General features: G+C 45.1%; 1 protein-coding gene across 1 annotated transcript in view; it reads right to left on the minus strand.

Annotated features, from left to right (window-relative positions):
* The window catches only part of DTD1 (D-aminoacyl-tRNA deacylase 1), a 227,232-nt gene that overhangs the window by 16,900 nt on the left and 188,672 nt on the right, over positions 1-21,660 (minus strand). The gene's annotated exons all lie outside the window — the stretch shown is intronic.

A 21,660-nucleotide genomic window follows, 5' to 3' on the forward strand; every position in this document is an offset into this window, starting at 1 on the left:
CCAGGGACCTCAGCTGTGCAGGTCAACATTCTATCCACTGTGCCACCACTGATCAGTCCCATTTACTTTTTTTTTGAAGAGATCAAAGCACTGCACTGTTTGCTAAAGATAAGCGAGAGTCTGTGAATAAAGCACATTTAGACATGGTCTCAGTTTCAGTTTGTTCTCTGAGACTGCACCTGACTCTTCCCTCGCCAATACTCTAAGTGCTCTTACCAGGCTGGTGGTAGCTACACAGGGACACTGGCCACCGGAACCCTCTCAGATTTCCTCCGGACCAGCTGGGGACATGCCTCTGACATCCATCCCCAAAGGAACCTGAGTCCACTTCTGCCCAGGACTTATCTCCACACTGTCCAAGGAAAGGCCAGACCAGCCGACTGAAAGGGGCTCAGACACCCGGCACTCTAGGCAACAGCACAGCTGCTCCAGGAGAACCTGCTGACAAACTGGCTGAGATTGGCCAAGTTTTGACCCATGAGATTCTCTTGGACTACAAATGCCATCTGTAAAAAAGCCCAAGAGACAGCCACACCCAGTGTCATCAGCCGCCCAGACCAGAATTGGAACACTCTCTCGTTCACATGGGAATGGGAAACTGAATGAAGGGCTGGCTTTTCCTATTGGTCCCGCCCTATATCCAGAGACAAAGAGCACTCACTGTAGCCAAACTGCCAGGTCACTTCTATCGTACAGACAGACTTTGAGCTAAACCTTTAAATGAAGCAACAAATAAAGCTCTCAATTTGGTCCAGAAAATCAGTTTTATTGATAGCTGACATAATGTTATCTTTCCCACTCCCCATTTACCTGAACTAGGTTGGTTACCATGCTAATTAGGTTTTGTGAATGGAGACATCACTTTCCCTTTGACCCACCACTCTCCTTCCAGATTATACCCGTGTGCAGGAAAGGCTCGCAGGAATGGGCACTGCAGTGTTGTTTGCATTAGCAAAAGCCAAGAAACAACCCAAATGTTTGCTCACGGGAGGACAGATGAATATAATGAGGTGTAGTCACAAAAAGCACTCCTATAACGCAGATCTAGATGTATCAAAATGGATGTCTTTAAATTCATGGACCAAATTACATTTCAAAAGGCCAGATAAAGCAGGATTCCATTTACACAAAACAACACCTATTCTAATGGGCTCGTGTGGATCCAGCATGGACTGGGAGAGTACAGCACCTTCAACACACCAGTGGGAGCGAAAGAGAAGAGAATGAATCACAACGGAGTGAATACGTACGGGCTTCCACTGTACCTTTCACTTCTATAAGAGCACAACCAGACCTAGAACAGGACTCTGAACAGTGCCACCACGTGAACCGCTTGCTAATGGCCACTGGTGATAAGAGCACAGATGATAAGACGCTCGTGCCAGGATGTAAAGCACCACACAGCTTCCTTCCCCAGAATCTTGCTGAGAAGAAGGAGCAGTCACTGCGCATGTGCTTGCCGGTCAGCTCACTGCATCCCGGGCAAGCTCCTGTCTGGGCGTGCCTGGTAACCAGCTGTTCATGCACAGTCACTTTGAGCAGGAATGACCTCGAGCAGAGATGACAAAAATCTCCAGCAAAGTTTTAAAACTCTTGAGTAATATTGTACAGAATTCCTTGCTTGTTTTTCTCTGTACCATTATTTTTCCCCGGGTGATTATTCTTCTCTGTACTATTCTACCGCAGGTCAGGGAGGAATTTCTTGCATCTGTGATGATGGCCTTCCTTCCTTGTTTCCCTTTGAGAGTAAAATGCTCTTTCTTTTGGAAATGATAAGGATAGTAGATGGGGGTCCTTCTTTCTATCTGTCTCTCTCTTTACTGGCAAAACGACCCTGGGTTGCACAGTATGAATGTACTTAACATTGTTGAACTGTACACTTGAAAATGGTTATTAGAATGGTAAATTTTATGTTACGTGTATTTTCCTACAAATTTTTAAAAATCTTTTTATTGAGATATAATTACATATAACATTATATTAGTTTCAGGTATACAAAATAATGATTCAATATTTGTATTGCAGCTGACCTTTAAACAATGCAGGGGTGAGGGGCCGTGACACACACACTACCCTCCCGTGTAGTCAGAAATCCAGATATAAACTTTTGACTCCCCCAACACTTAACTACTAACAGTCTACTGTTGCCTGGAAGTCTTACAGATAACATAAACCATCAATTAACATATATAGTGTATGTTACAGGTATTACATACTGTATTCTTACAATAAAGCCAGAGAAAAGAGCATGTTAAGAAAATCATAATGAAGAGAAAATACATTTACAGTAGTTATTGAAAATATCCACTTAAGTGGAACAATGCAGTGCAAACCCGTGACGCCCAGGGATCGGCTGTACTGTGAGGTGACCACAGCACGTCAAGCTGACATCCAGCACCAAAAAAAGTCTTCATGATCTTGGAAAATAAAAATATAAAGCTGGAAACCCATGCTGAATCCCCAATTTCTTTTTTATTTTTCACAGACTTTATTTTTTAATTTATTGATTTTAGAGAGACAAGGGTGGGGGAAAGCATTCATTGCTCCACTTAGCTGTGCGTCCATTGGTCGCTTCCCTTCTTTTTATTTTCATACTCTTAGATCATGAAACCAAACATCTGGACACAGTGCTCTGCAGTGAGCTGTGACAGGCTGCCTGCCACTGCCTGAAGTTTACATTCACATCAGAGTCTGTGTGTTATTTATACAAGTGTTATTACATGTGTGTATTTACAGACAGACTTTGCATCTGCACACACACATATATACTGCTCACAAAAATTAGGGGATATTTCAAAATGAATATGAGGTGATAAAAAAAAGAAGCGTTTGATTTTTTATTAAACAAGAATATCAAAAAAGCAAACAAAATCAAAGAAAGTTGTTCGATTATGCAAATGAGATGCAAAACCAACTTTTATTTCATTGGTGAAAATGCACTACACAAAAGGCTGAAAGTACTGGAGTATCTGCACCTTCCCTGATCCCTGAATTTTTGTGAGCAGTGTATATAAAATCATAAATGTATCCAAGTTAGACACTGAGAAATCATGATTTTTATTCTAAAAAATGTTTTGTTTACCCTCTTTAGAGTAAATCTAGAAAATGTGAATATAACCAGTGACATAAACCAAACCAAGCCTCCGTCACTGCTAAGATTCATCTCAGACAAAGGTCTGCTTGTGATCCAAACTGTTAGTCATTTTCTACTCGTCAGTGCTGGTGAGAACGAGATCCCAGGAGGGTGACGGCGAACAAGTCTCAGTCCTAGCCGCTGGGAAGCTCCTCAACCCGGCCCACAGCCCTCCACTTCTGCACGGACTCAGAGGCGCCATCAAGAGGGCAAACTGTGGAAAGCCTGTTTGACCTTCCATCCCACCATGGACCACACTTGTAGACCACAGGTGATCATTCTTTAAGCAGCAGGCATAGCCCAAGTTCCTGCAAACAATGGTTCTCTTGCATTATTTATCTTAGAACAGTCCCACTACATACAGCTCCATGCCCCAAAGTCAAGTCCTCCATGAGAACACTGTGAACCAACCTAATAAATGTAAGCATTTTCTCAGAAAACTTGGAATCCGATGCAGCCAAAATGTGGACTTTTACATCTCAAGGCAAGAAAGCAGTTGGATTTTCTCTTTTTATTTTTTTTTTCTTTTGAGGAAACAGATGAGAAAGAAAGAAAAAGGAAGAAAAGAAATTGGCACTGCATCCAGACTCCTGTATGACGTCAGCAGCTTTCCAATTACCAGGTAGAGGCTGTCGAGGAGAAACAGAAAGCACCACAGGCCCTGTGAGCACATGGTTACAAACAATGAAATGAAGTACTTTGGTTTTTGTTTGTTTGCTTGTTTTTTGATTGACTGATGAGAGTGTCCATGTTGCAAAGGAGACGGTGTCCAGACCACACTGGCTCCAGTGCCTTAGACTGCAATCCAACCTTCCGAGGCAGCTCTGGGCATGAAAACCGCCAGGGACCAGGTTCCCACCTCAGGGCAGCTTCTACCCCTTGTAGTAGAGCTCAGAAAAGAGGGACCAGAGCAAGGTGACGAGAACATCTACATCCAAACCTCCCCAAGTCACGACCAAGGCCACTGAGAAAATAAAGGATTTTCTTTTTAATTAAGATGCTTATACTCTAATTGTACAATGTAAAAATAAACTTTTAATTGCAGCGTTTGGAGTTTCGATCTTTACACTTTGACATGTGAAGAGCAAAACAAAAATAAAATCCCCAAACACCTCACTACTGTTTGTTTTAAATGACTGTAGCCAGCTTAACACTTTGGAGCTTAAATCTTTGGGTTTGAGTTGATCACCAAAACAATGCCCACTAAGAACGTTAATACAAACCTGAGATAAAGACTTTAAGAGAAAAAGAATGAATGAACTAGCTGAACATGGACATCACAATGTTCAACCCCGGGACCTGAAAACTTAAATGGCATGAGGAGCCAGGCAGGATGCACAATGAGTGAAGTGAGCGCAAGAAAACAGGGCATGGTGGAGATGGTGGCCACCCAGGAAAGAACAAGGTCCACCTAAGGGCATTCACATTTTCTCTTTAAACATATAACTGAATAAGCGCAATGTCGATGGGATGGATAGAGGCCACCTGTTATGGACCTGCCCCATGCTGCATGTCCACCTGTGTGATCCTGTTTGCTCTCAACAACCAGTAACAGTTATACCACCACCAGCATTCCATGGAGAAGCCACTATCAGCTGGCTGCACCACAGGTATAGCCAGAGTCCCAGCTCCCTCCTCCCTGCCTGCTGGCATGAGCAGCCTTCTCCTTCAAACATGGCAATGCCCGCCCCTGCTACCACATGGACATAGGAGAGAAGTCACAGCCAGCAGGACCTGAGGGGGCTGCAGGGAGGCTTCCGAGAAAGGCATCCCCCCCCCCTCCCTTATAAACACAGGTGCAAGGAGACACAGGAGAAAAGGGAGCGTTGGTGGCAGCTCTCAGAATGAGGAGGGGACACCTAGCGGGCCGCAGAGGCCTCTGCAGAGCCTAGAAGAGCCAACCTCAAGGAATCAGTTATCCTATAGGGGAGGTCATCAAGCTCCATGCAGTTCAAGCCAAACTTAGGTAGGTTTGCTAAAAGCAGAATACCTTATAACATGCCCATTGAAATAAATGAGAAAATGGGTGTCCAGTAGGTTATAGGACTCATTTAAAGTTTTTCAGCATAACAGTGGCTGAGATGAGACCTAACTTCAGGGCCCTAGATGTCATACTCCACATTCTTTCCAGGTCCTCTCTTGCTTAGTCTATGAACATCATTTAACGGGTGATTGAGCACCACCTAAAAGCCATGCCCTGTTCTGGGTGGTAGGGGCACAGAGGAGAACCTGGCAGAGCCCTGGCTTCCTGGGGCTGACTCTCTACCTGGTGAATAACTGGCGACCCGCACTTACAATGAGCCAGGCCCTGTTCTAAGCACCTGGCAGGTAGGAAGGGTACTATTATAATCCGCATTTAATGTGAGAAAGCTGGGGGTGTTGGCAGCCCCCACCACTCTACCTGCAGCATACGGCAGGACAAGCTGTCATCCTTCTCTGCACGTGTCTTTATTGGTAGAAAATATGCAGGGAGTGACCTCGGGGCCAACTCTATTTAAAAATTAAAGAAAAACTGGCCCAAGCATGAGTTAACTCCTTGTTGGTTTAGCAACGAGCTGCTGCAGGAGCTCAGCTTGCCTGTCTGTTTTGTTCTGATAGCTGAAGAAGTCACAGGGATCAAATACAATTATTGGACTTTAATCAGCCGGGAAATGTCTTGATAAGGAAGTGGAGTAAAGGAAGCCGCAAAAGAAACATGGGCCCAGAGATAGGTCTCTAGTGTCCTGGCACTTGTCCTGTGTGGCCTGTGAATGGCAGGAAGAGGCACACCAGAGCAAGGAAGACGAGTCTGAGGCAGTTATGGGACAGGGCGCAGCCCAGCTGCTGGCATCAGGGCAAGCGCAGCCCAGCAGACAGGATGGGGACTCAGAGCCCATTCCAGAGCAGGGGCAGCCAAGGAAAGCAGTCAGCAGCACAGCACTGCAGCAAGGACACAGGGCTGCTGGACAGCGGGGGGCCTCAGCAGGGGAGCCCCCAAGCTCAGAGAGGTCGAGGAGGAGTTGGCACAGGCAGGTGGGGAGGGCCAATGGAAGCCGGGGCTGATGGTGGGAGGGGAGTCAAGGTCTTGATGGAGCGCTAAGAAGGCATGCAAATTCCAGAGACCAGCAGCATTGTCTGTGTGTCACTCTTCCCGGCCGTTAGGATGGAGAGCATAAGACAGTGCAGGCTGTTGAGCCAAAACCGACAGGTAGATGACCGCAGACCTGAAAGTCAAGGGCTGAACGAGGAGGCTACAGAGCAAGAGGCCACGGGGAGGGTGGGCACCACCAGGAAGAGCTGAGAAAGAGCAAAGGTGAAATATGGTTAGGGTGCACCATCAGCAGTAACTGAGGTGTCCTGGTCTGGGAGTGGCAGGAGAGGCAACATATGCCTGATGGTGACCATCACCAAAGACTTGGAGGACAGACCAGACGCAGCAGAGCAGCACAGAGGCCGGGGCGCCGCTGGTGTGGGGAGCCCAGGGAACAGATTGCTCACAAGTTCCTCATTAATGAAGAGAACTGCAGTGCTGTGACTTGCACAGTGTCACACACACACCTCTGGGTGAATGAGTGCAGAAATGAATGAATAGCACGTGCTTTGTTGGAAGAATGACCAGGTGATGGCCTCAGAAGGAAGGGGCCTCAAACGTTTGCCTATGTCAGCTGTGACACTAAAGAGCTCTTTCCGGCATTTGAGAACAGGACCAACACAGGACCCACAGAGCAGTGTGCTGTCGGTACTACAGGTGAGTCTTCCTCCCAGGGCAGGGATAGCTGTCTCATGGCAGGAAAAAGAAACACAGAGACTCCGGGACAGGCCATTGAATCCACCCTCCCTCCATCTGCCTTTCCATAACTGATCAATGATAGGCGGCCCCGCCCAGCCTGACTGCCCAGGGCTCTGAGAACAGAGCGCAGCATTCGCACAGGCTCTGAGACATCTGAAGCACCAAATAAACAGGGAATTGTTCTTACCTACCTTGTTCTTTCACACTCAGACTAGTACTTCTAAGCATCCTGCCCATTGGGGAATGACCCAGTGTGACAAGAACATAAAACACAAAATTAGTAACTTCAGGCTTCCATGGACACTAATTAGCTGCAAGGAACACCTTGATGAATCCATCTGAGAGCTCAGTGCTCCAGGTAGAGTCAGACTCTAGGTCTCCCAGAGATGCCTCTGGCTCCAGGAGAGGCTGAGACCAGGTCTGCAGCCAGCAGCTGGCAGCACCCACATCGGCTGGCAGGGTTTGCAGAGCTGGAGCGATGATGATCTGTCTGCTGTTGCCATCAGCCCCACCTGCCTCTCTCAGGAACATTCACCCCCACCAGGTGTTAGGCACTAGACAGTTTTTAAGGGGTTCTAGAAAACTAATTTCTTTGCAAGTCATTTTAGAACAAAGCAGGTGCCCAGGACTCCTGCTGGCAGGACCACTCAGAGTGAGCTAGTGCCTGGAACGTGGTTCAACGTGATCTGGGAGAGTGACGGGAGGAACTGCAGCTTCTCGCTGATGCCTTCATACATCCTCAGGAACCACTGCAGACCTTACTCCTTCCCTTTTCTGAGCCTACTCCTCCCTCCAGGACCTACAGAGCATAACCTGAAATGTTCATTTCGGCCCTTTAAAGTCTGTCTTCACACTTGGGAAATAAACAGCCCCTTAGATTCTGACAATTTGTCACCTTCAGCATTCCAAGAAGTCAAGGGCAGATACTATTATTTTTCTCAGGTTGCTTTTGCGCACAGTGGAGGTGAAGTCAGTTGAGAGAGAGCACTTGGTGACCAGGCGGGGCAAGTGCCAGGTCTCTGGACTCCTTGCCCAGCCCCTGGTGGACCTGGCCTCCTTTTGGAGCCAGTGGTCACCCAGACAGGGGTTTCTGGGGTTGGCCACGGGGCCAGGGCAGCAAACCCTATCTCCACAGTTGCTAGGGCCATGCCAGGCACAGCCCGTTTTTGAGTTATTTTAATGCTGCTTACTTCCTGCCAAACTCTTCTGTCTCACATATGAGCAAAATCTAATTAGGGAGTGAAGAAAATAACAAAAGAAAAACTCAAGCCTCATGAAATCAGTTACTACAATTTTATAGACCATAGTGTAGATGGAAAAGTTCTGTTCTTCCAACCAACCCCTTGCAAAGATTCCAAGAAAGTCTTATGGTACAAGTCATAAAGATCAAATGTCTCCTCTGCAATTACTTTTTAAAATACCTCGAGGTATTATTATGCTGAGGGTGCTAGCTCACACCTGCAGCCCTGTTGTGTTAGGAGGCACAAGTGAGCAATCACAGGAAGTAGGTAATCATAGGAAGTGACCAGGGAAAGGACACACCCACCAGGTTCCCTTCCACAAAAGCCCCAAACCCATTTCAATAGCTTTAGAACTTCCCTCAATGTTCACTGTCTTTCCTAAGTGTCTATCTATCCCACCATCAGTAAAAAATATCCTGACTTTGTCAAATCATTTAAACTGCCCTGTTGATCATTCTCTTACCCTGAAGATAAACAAAAAAGAGTCAATGCTAGAGTTGAATAACTAAAAATGTGAAGGCAGTGCAAAACTTGCTGTAGGATGCATACATATTTCATCAGCAGTGCACCTGCTCAGGGCTGGCTGACTACTGTGCCTCCATGCACTTTGCTAGACCACATACGCTGGGAGGTGGCCTCCCAGCACTATCCTGCAGATGCAATAAGCCCCAAAGGGACTAGCACAGTGATTGGAACAGCCCGCTGGCCTTGTCATGGGCTGGAACAGCATCAAGAGTGTACTCTTCACGAAATGACAGAGAGTGGCCCTCAAACTTTAGAAGAGGACACTTCCACCCGCTAGTCCAATGCCCGAGAGTTAACTTCGGAGATACTCGTTCTGCCTTCAGAACCAATACATCCTTGAACTACTGGAAACCTGTTGGCCCATGACCTTTGGTTTCTCCCTGTATCTTTCTGCTACTTATAGGCCAGAGTGGCAGAGGGTGGAAAGGGGTTAAGAAGAGAAGGAAAATTCCAATCAGCAAATGATACTGGCAAAATTTTGAGACAATGGAAATGTGAATCTACTGTGGAGTTGTAAACAACCTGTATAAAACTACTTCCACAGTTATCTCTGGCTGACTAGGCCATTTTTTAAAAAGCAATTATAGCTTGTATTCAGGTGGTTTGTTTTATCAAATTGTAACTTGATATAATTTCTATTATGTGATAATTCTGAAAGCTTTTTTTAAAAATACGTCCTTGTGTAATGGAAAACCGGATGGAACATTGGAAGAGGATTTCCGTACACACCACAGCGTCGGCCACTATGTCAACTGTCACATTGTGTTATTTTTAAATCAACTCGCTGCTTAATAAAAACATTATGAAGCAAAGTACACACATGGTACCTAATTTTCATATGTTATTAATTCTGCTTGAGGTTTTTGTGGGAATTTAAAAAATCAAGCAAGCAGGCATCTGGTCCCTTCTGAAATCATGCAAGCTCATTTTATTTTCTAACTCCCCATTGTTTACAAAAACCCTCTTAGGCATGCAGAAATAACAGGGCTGGGGGTGGGGTGGTCAGTTGCCATTCCCATTATTCTCACTGAGCTGAGTGTCCCCTGGACTACACAGCACATGCTGGACTGAGGCCTTGGGCCACTGAAGGACAAGCTGAGGAGTCAGAGGTCAGCTCACGCGTGTGTTTATCTATCAGTGCAGCTGCCCTGCAATCTTCCAGGCGAGCCCCCTGCAGCAGATGCTGCCAGGGCCTGACGTGTCCCAGCCCAGAAGTCACCTGCAGGGTCAGGGGGCAATAGTCTGCAAGCCCAAGACTTCTGACCTGTACCTCTCTGCTTGAGGACACCACCAGGCCACGGGACATGCTAGGCCGCAGTGCAGGGCCGGGCCAGAAGTATCAGGAAGTTCGTGCCTCTAAAAGTGACCTAAGTCACTGAAAAATGACAGTTCTAGGACTCAGACTCCCAGGTTCCTCAGCCTTCGTTGCGCCAACTCTGGGACATGTTCTGTACAGTCCCCCAGGGGCACCCGAGCAGGGGCCATCAGCCCACCTCTGCAGGCTCTCCCCCGCCCTGTCTCACCTCTGTCCTCTGTGCTTCCTGGGGAGACCTCCTAAATTAACCACATGAACCTAAAGTCTTTTACTTTGGGGGGACCCAAAACAGAAGCATAATAACAGTTTGAAATAAGCCACATTTTAATGTGATAATTCGTTATGTGTACATTGCTACCTGCTCCTCTCTGAACCAGAGTTCTACACTGGCTTGCAGGCCTGGATGCTGGTGGGCAAGAGCGACGTTAGACTCACCCCACTCAAAGCACTGAACGATGCAGCAACGTGAGTGACGACTAAGCAAGTCTGAGCACAGTCCTGTGACATTTTAGTATATATGCTAATTCTGTGACCATTGGCACCCTGTCCATGGCAAACTACCTGTTCTAGCAGCAGGGTCTCCACCATGCTGCACTCCATTTCCCACCTTCGTGGAGAACAAGGTATCGACTGAGTTTCTTACATTTCCCAACTCCTGATCACTCCTGTGGCCTGGGCTTTTCCTTCGATGGGGGCTAATTATAAAACCTGAAGAGTTATGGGAGAGAAGTATTTCATTTTCCCCTCACTAACAGAGAGGCAATGAGTGTGGCATTTGAAAGGCTAGACACTAGCCTTGTCCCACCCACACACCAACTAATGGCCTCTCCTCTCCGCCTCCGTGCCTGTGTGCACTATTGTTCTGTAGGCCGTAAGCTATTTGAACGCAGAAATAGCAGGTGACTATTTAGTCAACAAGTTTGTTAGACTTAAGTCAACATCGATCACACTGTTGGCACGTGTCCGGTTAATTATCATGAACTGTAGCAAAGTCTAAGGAGACACTAAAACAATTTCAGCGTTGGTATTCCAAAGTATAATTGGTAACAGAAAACTGTTCATGAGCATTTTAAACTAAGAGTGCCCTTTAAATGATTCAAAATGTTCCTTCAATTTGCAAGAATCTTAACAGGGAGGGGTGAGATCTCTTCTCTGCCCCACTTGGTCTATATGTTGTATAAATGCCAACACAGCAGATCTGGAACACTGAATCACTGTTGTGGAAAGCAACAATAGTCCGAAAAGAGGAAGACATGGGACCCAGAAAAACAGTGGACATGGCCTGGAAGAGAAATCAACGGCAGGCTTAGGCAAAATCCCTGGCAGCCAGGGAGCGGCCCGTCCACAAGGAGCAGGGCGCGACCCCCGCAGCTGGGCCCCTACGGGAAAGGCCTGCAGGGAGGAAGCCTGGGAAACGGAGGGTTGGAGCGGGAGGTGTCAGAAAGATGGCAAGAAAAAAAGAAAGACAAGTAACTCTCCCGGAAAAGCAAAAGGCTCAACAACAAAAACAAAAAACCATAAGACACAACTTGGCTCAGTGTAACTAACAGTTATCAAGTCACAACAATATAAATATTTCTTATTGATTCAATTAAAATTATGATATCATAATACTAGAAACACAGAGGGGTGGGGAGTGAATAGTGCTGTCTTCACCTATAGAAGCATGAAATAAATAATGTCAGAATTTAACACATCAATAAATAGTAAAAGTTTTTTTTATTTAGGGATAGGAAGAAAAGTTCCCAAAGAAATAGCTTAAACTATGTCAAAGGTACTTGCTTTTAGGAAGAGGACAGGGACAGGGAAACAGACAGAGGGGTTCTTTCTCATGACAACCTTTTGGTATAACTTTTAATTGTATAATTACTTTAATAAATAATTTAAATTTTGTTTAAGAAAGAAAACTCATAAGTAAATGCAGTTCATAACAGACCCAATACTATGGAAATAGTTAATGATTAAGAAAAATCAGTTTATTTAATGCAATCCCCATCAAAATCCCAATGTCATTTTTTAAAAAAATAAAGCAAAAATTTACCAGGTTTGTATGAAGCCATAAAAAGCCCCAAATAGCCAAAGTAATCCTGAGAAAAAAGAATGAAGTTAAAGGCATGACACTCCCTGACCCCAAATTATACTACAGAACCATGATAATCAAAACAGCATGGTATTGGCAGAAAAACAGACATACAGACCAATGGAACAGAATCAAGAGCCAAGAAGTAAAATCACATATATATGTACAAATCATCATCAAAAAAGGAGCCAAAAACACACAATGGAGAAAAGAAAGCCTCTTCAATAAATGGTGCTGGGAAAATTGAAAAGCCACATGCAAAAGAATGAAACTTGACTACAGTTTGAGCCCCTGCACAAAAATTAACTCAAAAAGGATCAAAGACCTAAATGTAAGACCTGAAACAGTAAATTACATAGAAGAAAACACAGGTACTAAACTCATAGGCCTTGGCCATAAAGAACAATTTAATAATTTGACCCCAAAGCAAGGGAAGTAAAGGAAAAATAAATGAATGGGACTATATAAAACTAAAAGCTTCTGCATAGCAAAAGAAACTGACAAAACAAATAGGCAGCCAACTAAATGGGAGAGATATTTGCAAACAACAGCTCCAATAAGGGGTTAATATCCAAAATATATAAAGAACTCACAAAGCTTAGCAACAAATAAGCAAATAATCCAATTAAAAATGGGAAGAGATACTTTGCCCAAGAGGACATACAAATGGCCAACAGATATATGAAAATATGCTTCACTAGCTATTAGAGCAGTGGTTCTCAAAGTGTGCACCGGGGCGCACTAGAAGATTTTCAGGTGCACCCTACGTGTGCCGTAGGGCAGTGGTCCCCAACCCCCCAGGCCACGGACTGGTACTGGTCCGTGGGCCGTTTGGTACCAGTCTGCAGAGAAAGAATAAATAACTTACATTATTTCTGTTTTATTTATATTTAAGTCTGAACGATGTTTTATTTTTTAAAAATGACCAGATTCCTTCTGTTACATCACAGGCATCCCCAAACTACGGCCCGCGGGCCGCAATGCAGCCCCCTGAGGCCATTTATCCAGCCCCCACTGCACTTCTGGAAGGGGCACCTCTTTCATTGGTGGTCAGTGAGAGGACCACTGTATTTGGCAGCCCTCCAATGGTCTGAGGGACAGTGAACTGGACCCCTGTGTAAAAAGTTTGGAGACCCCTAAGACTTATTCTTGACGCTTCTCTTGTAAGTTCGACAATTATATTTAAAAACACCACAGGTTTTATACCGGTCGCATAATTTTATTTTGTGTGTTTATCCATCCCACCCTAAAGGCTGGTCCATGAAAATATTTTCTGACATTAAACCGGTCCGTGGCCCAAAAAAGGTTGGGGACCACTGCCCTATGGTATTCCAGAGAAATATGTGCCTATTGGGGCATAACTCAAAAAATGTAACATAAAAATGTTTTTTAATGTCAGAATAAATTTAATTTTGTCATATTTATTTTTTTTAATTACCATAAAAGCACGCTTGGACTTTATATTTTTTCTTTAATATTTGACTTAATTATAATAATATATTTCTTAGAAATTTGTGTATAGTGCGCCTACAATTATTTGTAGAATTTTAAATGCGCCCTGACTTCAAAAAGTTTGAGAACCACTGTATTAGAGAAACGCAAATCAAAACTACAATGAAATACCACATCACATCTGTTAGATTGGCTATAATCATCAAGACAGGTAATCACAAGTATGGAGAGGCTGTGGAGAAAAGGGAACCCTCATTCACTGCTGTGGAATGCAAATTAGTACAACCATTATGGAAGAAAGTATGGTGGTTCCACAAAAAATTAGGAATAGAATTACCATATGACCCAGCAATCCCTCTACCAGGTATGTACTCCCCCAAATCAAAAACATTGGTATGTAAAGATACATGCATCCTCATGTTCATCGTAGCATTGTTCACAGTGGCCAAGACATGGAAACAACCAAAAAGCCCTTCAATAGAGGATTGGATAAAGGAAATGTGGTACATATATACAATGGAATACTACTCAGCCATAAGAAACGATGGCATAGTGACATTTACAACAACATGGACGGACTTTGAGAACATTGTACTGAGTGAAACAAGTAAATCAGAAAAAGCTAAGAACTGTATGATTTCACACATAGGTGGGATATAAATCTGAGACTCATGGACATAGATAATAGTGAAGTAGTTACCAGAAGGAGAAGGACACGGAGGAGTGGGTGGGGGAAAGGGTATAAAAAGGGACAAATACAGGAGGTCCTCGGTTTATGACATAGTTCTGTTCCTATGACAGTGATGTAGCCCAAACTTTGGTGTATGTCGAAACAGATCCTAGTCTAAATCGCTTACCTATCCTAACTGGTACATGCCGCTGATGCTGGTCTTCCAGCCACAAAACTGGGAATCTGTCCATCTCAATCATTATGCCACTCTGCTGTTTAGTAATCACAGTTGATTTCATGGGGCTGATCCCTTCACGTGCTCTAGGACACTGTCTTTATCTTTGATAACTGTTGCTACGGTAGAGCCGCTAAAGTCTAGCACATGGCCAATGTTCGTCACTGATTCTCCTTTTTCTGATCTCTTTACAATATCTAATTTCACTTCAGTCGTGATGGCTTTCCTCTTTGATGCACTACCATCTGAAGACTCTGACTTTCACTTAGGAGCCATAATAAGGGCCAAAAAGTCACCAAAGCAACACAAATGGAATACTTGTGCTTTTAATAGTCCAAAATGGCGTAGGTAAGCATACTGGGGACACCAGCTTCCTCACTCATATGCTGCATTACTGCGTATCCTTCCGCTACATGCAACCAAACTACAATAGTTTGCCTATGTAGTCTGTAAGTATGACACCAACAGCATATACTAAAACACTCACATCTCAATTTTTTAAAGTTTTTATGGGAATGAGTATCATAAACTTGAAACGTCGTATGTAGAGACCGTTGTAACGCAAGGACCCCCTGTATAAGGTGACGGAAAATGATTAGACTTTGGGTGAGGGTACACAACATAATCAACAGTTCAAATACTATAGAAATGTTTGCCTGAAACCTGTATACTCTCATTGATCAATGTCATCCTGTTAAATTTCATTTTCTAAAGAAAATTTTTAAAAAATCGGTTTACATAATTCTTCCAATGTTTGGGAGTAAAAAAATGATAAGCAGAAAGAGCAGAGAGCTGGAAGTCACCTGTAGAGAAGGAATTGCAAACGGAAAGATCAGAGCAGACACAGAAAAAGCAACAAGCAAAGACATTATTCCAGGAAATATCCCATGGACTACCAAAAGGCTCATGTATCTCCTGGAAGGACCAACCATTGGGAACTGTAAGAAAAGAAGTCCCACGGAGGGCACCCATTGTCTCTTCCACACCACTAACACCAGTAGAGAACAGGACACAGTACAACACTACCAGCTTCGTGCTGGGTGAATGAATGTGTGATGACAGAGGGGCAGACAGAAGGAAGAAAGAAAGTCAACCAGCCACCAGGATGATACCTGCAGTTTGAGAGTAAAAGATAGTGACCCAAATATTCCATTTCAACCAGGATATTCCTCAAAATGCAAGTATTCAGAAAGCACTGTGGCCATTCCCATCCTTAAAAAATAAATGTCTAAATAAATTACTCATAGAACTCTGGCCTCTTGAGAGAGTAATAAAGGAAATTGTGTTAAGTAATGTGAGCAATAAAATGAGGTATATGAGTTCCAAAGCTAATTGCTGAATTAGAAAGTATAAAATGAAAACAAGATATTAAACTTATCAGGATCTCAAATCTAAATTCAACAAGCAATTTTTTAAAACGTGACAAAATGTAAATGCCTAGTAAGCTTATGAAAGAAGAGTCCAACTTCACTAGCAATTAAATTGATGCAGACATAAATAATGATACAATTTATGAATCATCAAGTTGACAAGGATTAAACAATGACAATGGTCTTTGCAAGGGTTTGAGGAAAGAATCACATGTTGGTGATGAAAAGGGTAAATTTGGACTTGGGGGGCACAGTTTGGCAATGTACATTTCAAAGCACTAAGTATATATACATTATGACCCCCAATTTAACCTCTTTTAATTTATCTGGTGGAAAATAAGAGGCTTAGTGCACAAGGACACATGCAAAAGGATGTTCACAGCATTGGTTTGTATAGTAAAAACTGTGCAGCAGTCTAAAAAAGGGAATTTTTTTTTTCCTGTTCTTAATTTATTTTTTTTTTATTATCAACAATTTATTTATTTTTTTAAATAAATTTTTATTAATGGTAATGGGATGACATTAATAAATCAGGGTACATATATATTCAAAGAAAACATGTCTAGGTTATTTTGTCATCAAATTATGTTGCAAACCCCTCGCCCAAAGTCAGATTGTCCTCCGCCACCCTCTATCTAGTTCTCTGTGCCCCTCCCCCTCCCCCTAACTCTCTCCCTCCCTCCCTCCCATGTCCTCCCTCCCCCCACCCCTGGTAACCACCACACTCTTGTCCATGTCTCTTAGTCTCGTTTTTATGTTCCACCAATGTATGGAATCATGTAGTTCTTGTTTTTTTCTGATTTACTTATTTCACTCCTTATAATGTTATCAAGATCCCACCATTTTGCTGTAAATGATCTGATGTCATCATTTCTTATGGCTGAGTAGTATTCCATAATGTATATGTGCCACATCTTCTTTATCCAGTCTTCTATTGAAGGGCTTTTTGGTTGTTTCCATGTCTTGGCCACTGTGAACAGTGCTGCAATGAACATGGGGCTACATGTGTCTTCACGTATCAATGTTTCTGAGGTTTTGGGGTATATAACCAGTAGAGGGATTGCTGGGTCATAAGGTAGTTCTATTTGCAGTTTTTTGAGGAACCACCATACTTTCCTCCATAATGGTTGTACTACTTTACAGTCCCACCAACAGTGAATGAGGGTTCTAAAAAAGGGAATTCTTTATGCGACATTCTGGACAGAGTGATTGACCTTCTGAGGTGTTTCTATGGAAAATTTATAGTGACAGTAATCACAAACTAGAATTCCCATTTCTTCAACATTAAATAGAGAGGAGGCATGCTCTCTCTAGAGCACTCCTGCCTTCTTTCCCCAGAAGTGTATCTTTGCTCTCTTTCTCCTATGCTCCAGGAGTCCCACGGGACTTGCAGCCCCCATGAGACTTGCAACCAGGGGAGCGGTGGGCAGTGGCAGCTTGTCCCAGGCTGATGCCCTGCACCTGTCTCCCGGGGCCCTTCTTTTGGCCTCTGTAACTCATTTCCTGAGCCCACCCAGTCTGCCTCTGTGATTTCTTCCTGAAAGAACAAGGCAGGTCCTGAGCAGCCTGTTCAATCCTTCGAGTGTACTTTTGCTTTGCTTGCTAAAGAAATTTCCTCTTGGCTATGGGAAAAAACGGAAGAAATGTTGAGGAATAGTATAAATTCTGCCCTGAGGGCTACATGGTGGTGGCGGGTGCTGAAACATCAGGGCACACACAACAGGCTCAAGCCTGGCAGAGAGGAGCGAGCTGAGAAGGACAGCGTTTGAGTAGCCCTCAGACAGGGAAGCCAGACCTCTCTCACAGACACAGGTGAGCCAGCAGCACTCTGAGAGAGGGCCAGTGCGGCTTCAGGCTGGGGAGGCAAGGGACTTTTGTGAAGGAAGGAAACGGGGGCCCTGGGACCGTCGATGCCCATGTCTTAAGCGGGGCGGCAGATCCTGGGGCATCTGTGTTATCGTTATGCTTTTCACTTATGTGTGTTACATACACTCTTCTCCTAGCAAATATTATGCAATAAAATATTTTTAAAATACACGTGAGTGACAACATCTCATTTTCAGTCATATCTTTGCTCAAACAACTCCAACAATCTGATTTTCCTCTGACCAGAAACCTAAAGAAAATAAAAATCCACTATTAATCACAAATGTACAGTTCTCAGGTATGCAGGCTGTCAGAGAAGATGACGTACCCTCTACGTTCTTATTCACAAGTATTATTAGGACACCTGTGCAAATTTAACTGAAACCTCAGCTCTGAGTGCCTTGTTTAGTCTCAGGATCCAGGAGTACATACCCCATGGGAGCCAGGGATGTAGCAGGCAAGTTTTCTAAGAAATCTAACATTTGTTATCATTGCGATTTATTTCTAAAAAGAAATGTTAGCACACCACCACGAAACCCCCATGAATTCCATTTCTGTGGGAGAAAAGGTATTTATAAAACATCAACAACAGTTTTGGTACAAACAAAAGCTGCTCCACCCCGCTCCAAGATGTATCTGTCATTAGCCACAACTCATTTTCGGATGCTACCAGGAATTATCACCTTCTGAGACAAGCTTTGCTCACAGTGAATTTCGAGAGCAAAGGCAATGCTCACTAGTTTGATCCTCCTGCCTGGAAGTACACCTATTACTGGACGACCCGGGGAAAACACCTCTGGTGCTTCTAACACAGCAGCCCTGCCCCGAGCCACAAGACCTGTCACACCCTACCTGGGTCTGCCATCTAGTTTCTTATGCAAATAAGGCCCCCAAACACGTGACAACAGGAGGCCAAATCACCTGGGTATTCTGCTTTCCTCTGCTTTCCAGGTTCCCACTCTAGACAGCAACACAGAGAGACTGAGCAACAACTAGCTGTTTGGAAACAGGGCTGGTTCCAAGATATTCCAGACATCTCCTGAGAGCTGGCTGCAAAGGCAAACTCTCAGGCCCACTGGACCCCTGCAGAATCATAATTTTCACTGTAACCGCCCCCTCCAGACCTCAAGAAGTCTGAAAAAAACACAGGAATTTTGTAACTACCTAACATGCTCCCTGCCTCTTCTTGTACCCTTCAAATCCATCCTGTACTCAGCCCACAGGATGCCATCAGAAACGCCAATTTGAGGGCCTGTGAGCATCACTCCCCAGAAGCATTCTTCATAATACCCAAAAGGTGAAAACACCAATGTCCACCAAGTGATGAACGGATAAATTAAATGTGGTCGAGCCATACAATGGAATAGTATTTGTAAAAGAAAACACTGAAATATTGGCACATCGTTTAACGTGAGAGAACACTGAACGCATCAAGCTGTGGAAGAAGCCAGACACAAAAGGCCACACAATGCATGACTCCCTCTGCATGAACTGTCCGAGACAGGCAGAGCCGCAGAGACAGGAGAGAGACGAGCTGCTGCCTGGGCCGGGGGTGGGGCCGTGGGCAGTGGGAGCTACGGGGTGCAGGGCTTCCTTCTGCAGGGTGGGCAGTGCGCTAAAAGTCAGTTGTGGTGGCTGCACAACGCAGAGTACACTAAAGTCAATGATTTGTACACTGTAAGTGGATGAATTGTGTGGGTGTGAATGATATACCTCAATAAACCTGTTTAAAAAACAAAGTCACTTCCCACTTAGAACCCTTCAAGGGCTACTCATAGCCTACAGGACCAAGTCAACACTCCTTTGCATGTCACAGAAAACTCACCATGAACTAGCCTAACACCACTTCACGAGTTTTATTTCCCCCTGACCCTGACCTTGCCTCCCACACCGTGGGAATCCCAGACTGCCCCATCCACTTCACTACCTTGCTTCCTGCCCAGGCCTGCGTTCCCGCTTCTATTTTTGTGTCACCCCGTCCACATCATGCCCAGTTTCCGCGTGGGCACCCTACCTGCCCCTCCACGCTGGGCCGAGACCCCTCCCCTGGGTTCTCATACAGACCTGCCACCCCAGGAGCTCAGGGAGCACCCACAGTCTGGGGGCAGCTCTGGATTCATCGTTAGGAGCCTCTGCTTCCAGACGGGCTCCGACTAGGACCACACATGGGTCCGAGCCTCCAGCACCCCTGGCCACAGCACCCCTGTGGAGGGGACACCCCCTCTGCTCAGGGACCGCTGCCACCGCACCAGCACACACCAGTCCGTATACTGTCCTTGCCGGCGAGGCCACCAGAAGTGCAAAGGTGGTCACTCTCAGCCTCGGTCCCCTTTTCTGGGAAGATCAAGTCAATGTCAAGTCCCTTCTAGCCTCGCTGCCACTGACCTCTCAGGAACACACCGTCCTCTTGTCCTCTGCCTGGACTTGGGGCAGAAGGTCCACAAAAGGCCTCGGTTACTACAGGAAGGCAGTCATGCGGAAGGCTGCCTGTCCCCCAAGAAAGGGGATGGGAGGGAGGAGGAAAAGATGGCAAATGTAACAAAGCTCCCCAAACTAAACCTGGATCTTGCCTGGTGGCCAAAGGAGTGAGTCTATGAGCCTAACTTCCTGACAACCAGGAAGGACTTCGCAGCCATTCCAGCTGGCCTCCCTCAGAAAAACCTCCGGGATTTTAGTCTCTCCCGCGTCCCTGCATAGGCACCTATATTTTAGTGACAACAGCTGACATTTAAACTGGTGCCTGACTGAATTATGTCAGCAACCAGGTAAGGAAGGAGCCCCTACACGGGCAGCCCTCCCCTGCACCATGGCTGCGTTTCGGCGACAGAGGACGCAGCTGCACCATGAGAACTAGTGTAAATATGGGCTTCAGAGGACGACAAATAAATTGCATGATTTTCAATTATTAAATCAAGATTGGGAACATTTCTGAACAAATAGATGAAGAATGAGTTTGATAAAGCATGAAAAAAAATGTCTCCACTGTCACTAGGAAGGTCAGACCAGCAAGATGAATGTGAATGTCTAAATTTCTGGTTCAATCCATTATTGATAGATCATCTATGCCAGAGGCATCCCACCCCACACCTGCAAATTCAGAAATATCCTTGAACCTGTGAGGACCCCAAACAAGTGAACTTGAGGACAAGCCAATGTTTTGCTACAAGGCGACCTCGTCTAGTAAAACAGCAAAACCTAGACGGTGGGAGCAGCAGACAAAGATGTCAGTCTCCAGTTCCACCGCCAGCACCCTCTGCCTGGGAACACCCAGGGATAGCGCCAAGGGAGGGGGTGCCCAGCGCTGCTTGACACCTGCCTCTGACCGCCTCGCAAGGTCTGCCTGAACTCGGAGGGACAAAACGCCACACCAGACACCGATCAAGATGCGGCGATGAGAGAAACTGCTGAGACTGTGTGGGAGGCTGCTTGCTAGACGTCCACCTGCCTGTCCCCCAGTTAAAAGGAGTAGGCCGAGCCTGACCTGTGGTGGCGCAGTGGATAAAGCGTCGACCTGGAAATGCTGAGGTCGCCGGTTCAAAACCCTGGGCTTGCCTGGTCAAGGCACATATGGGAGTTGATGCTTCCTGCTCCTCCCCCTTCTCTCTCTCTGTCTCTCTCTTCTCTCCCTCTCTCTCTCCTTTCTAAAATGAATAAATAAATAAAATAAATAAATAAATAAAATTAAAAAAAAGAAAAAGAAAACAAAAAAAGGAGTAGGCCGAGGCTGAGGAGATGCTTCTGTGGGAGGATGATGACAGGGACCGCTGTCACCCAGAGAGAGGGAGAGGCGAGTCAACTGAAAACGAAGCATGCCCGGGTCTGGGCCCTGACAACAAGCCTATCAGGAAGCACCTTGCAGAGTTCAAAGCGGGACCGGCAGGGCATCTTCCTCAACATGACTGGACATCTCCAGAGAGAATGTCATTCAAACCTGGTTCCTGTCAAGGCGTGGTGCACGGGTCAGATAGAGAACTAGGCCCAAAAGAAAGGGATCCAACAGAGCG

Source organism: Saccopteryx bilineata, chromosome 6 (genome assembly GCF_036850765.1).
Source record: "Saccopteryx bilineata isolate mSacBil1 chromosome 6, mSacBil1_pri_phased_curated, whole genome shotgun sequence".
NCBI lineage: Eukaryota > Metazoa > Chordata > Mammalia > Chiroptera > Emballonuridae > Saccopteryx > Saccopteryx bilineata.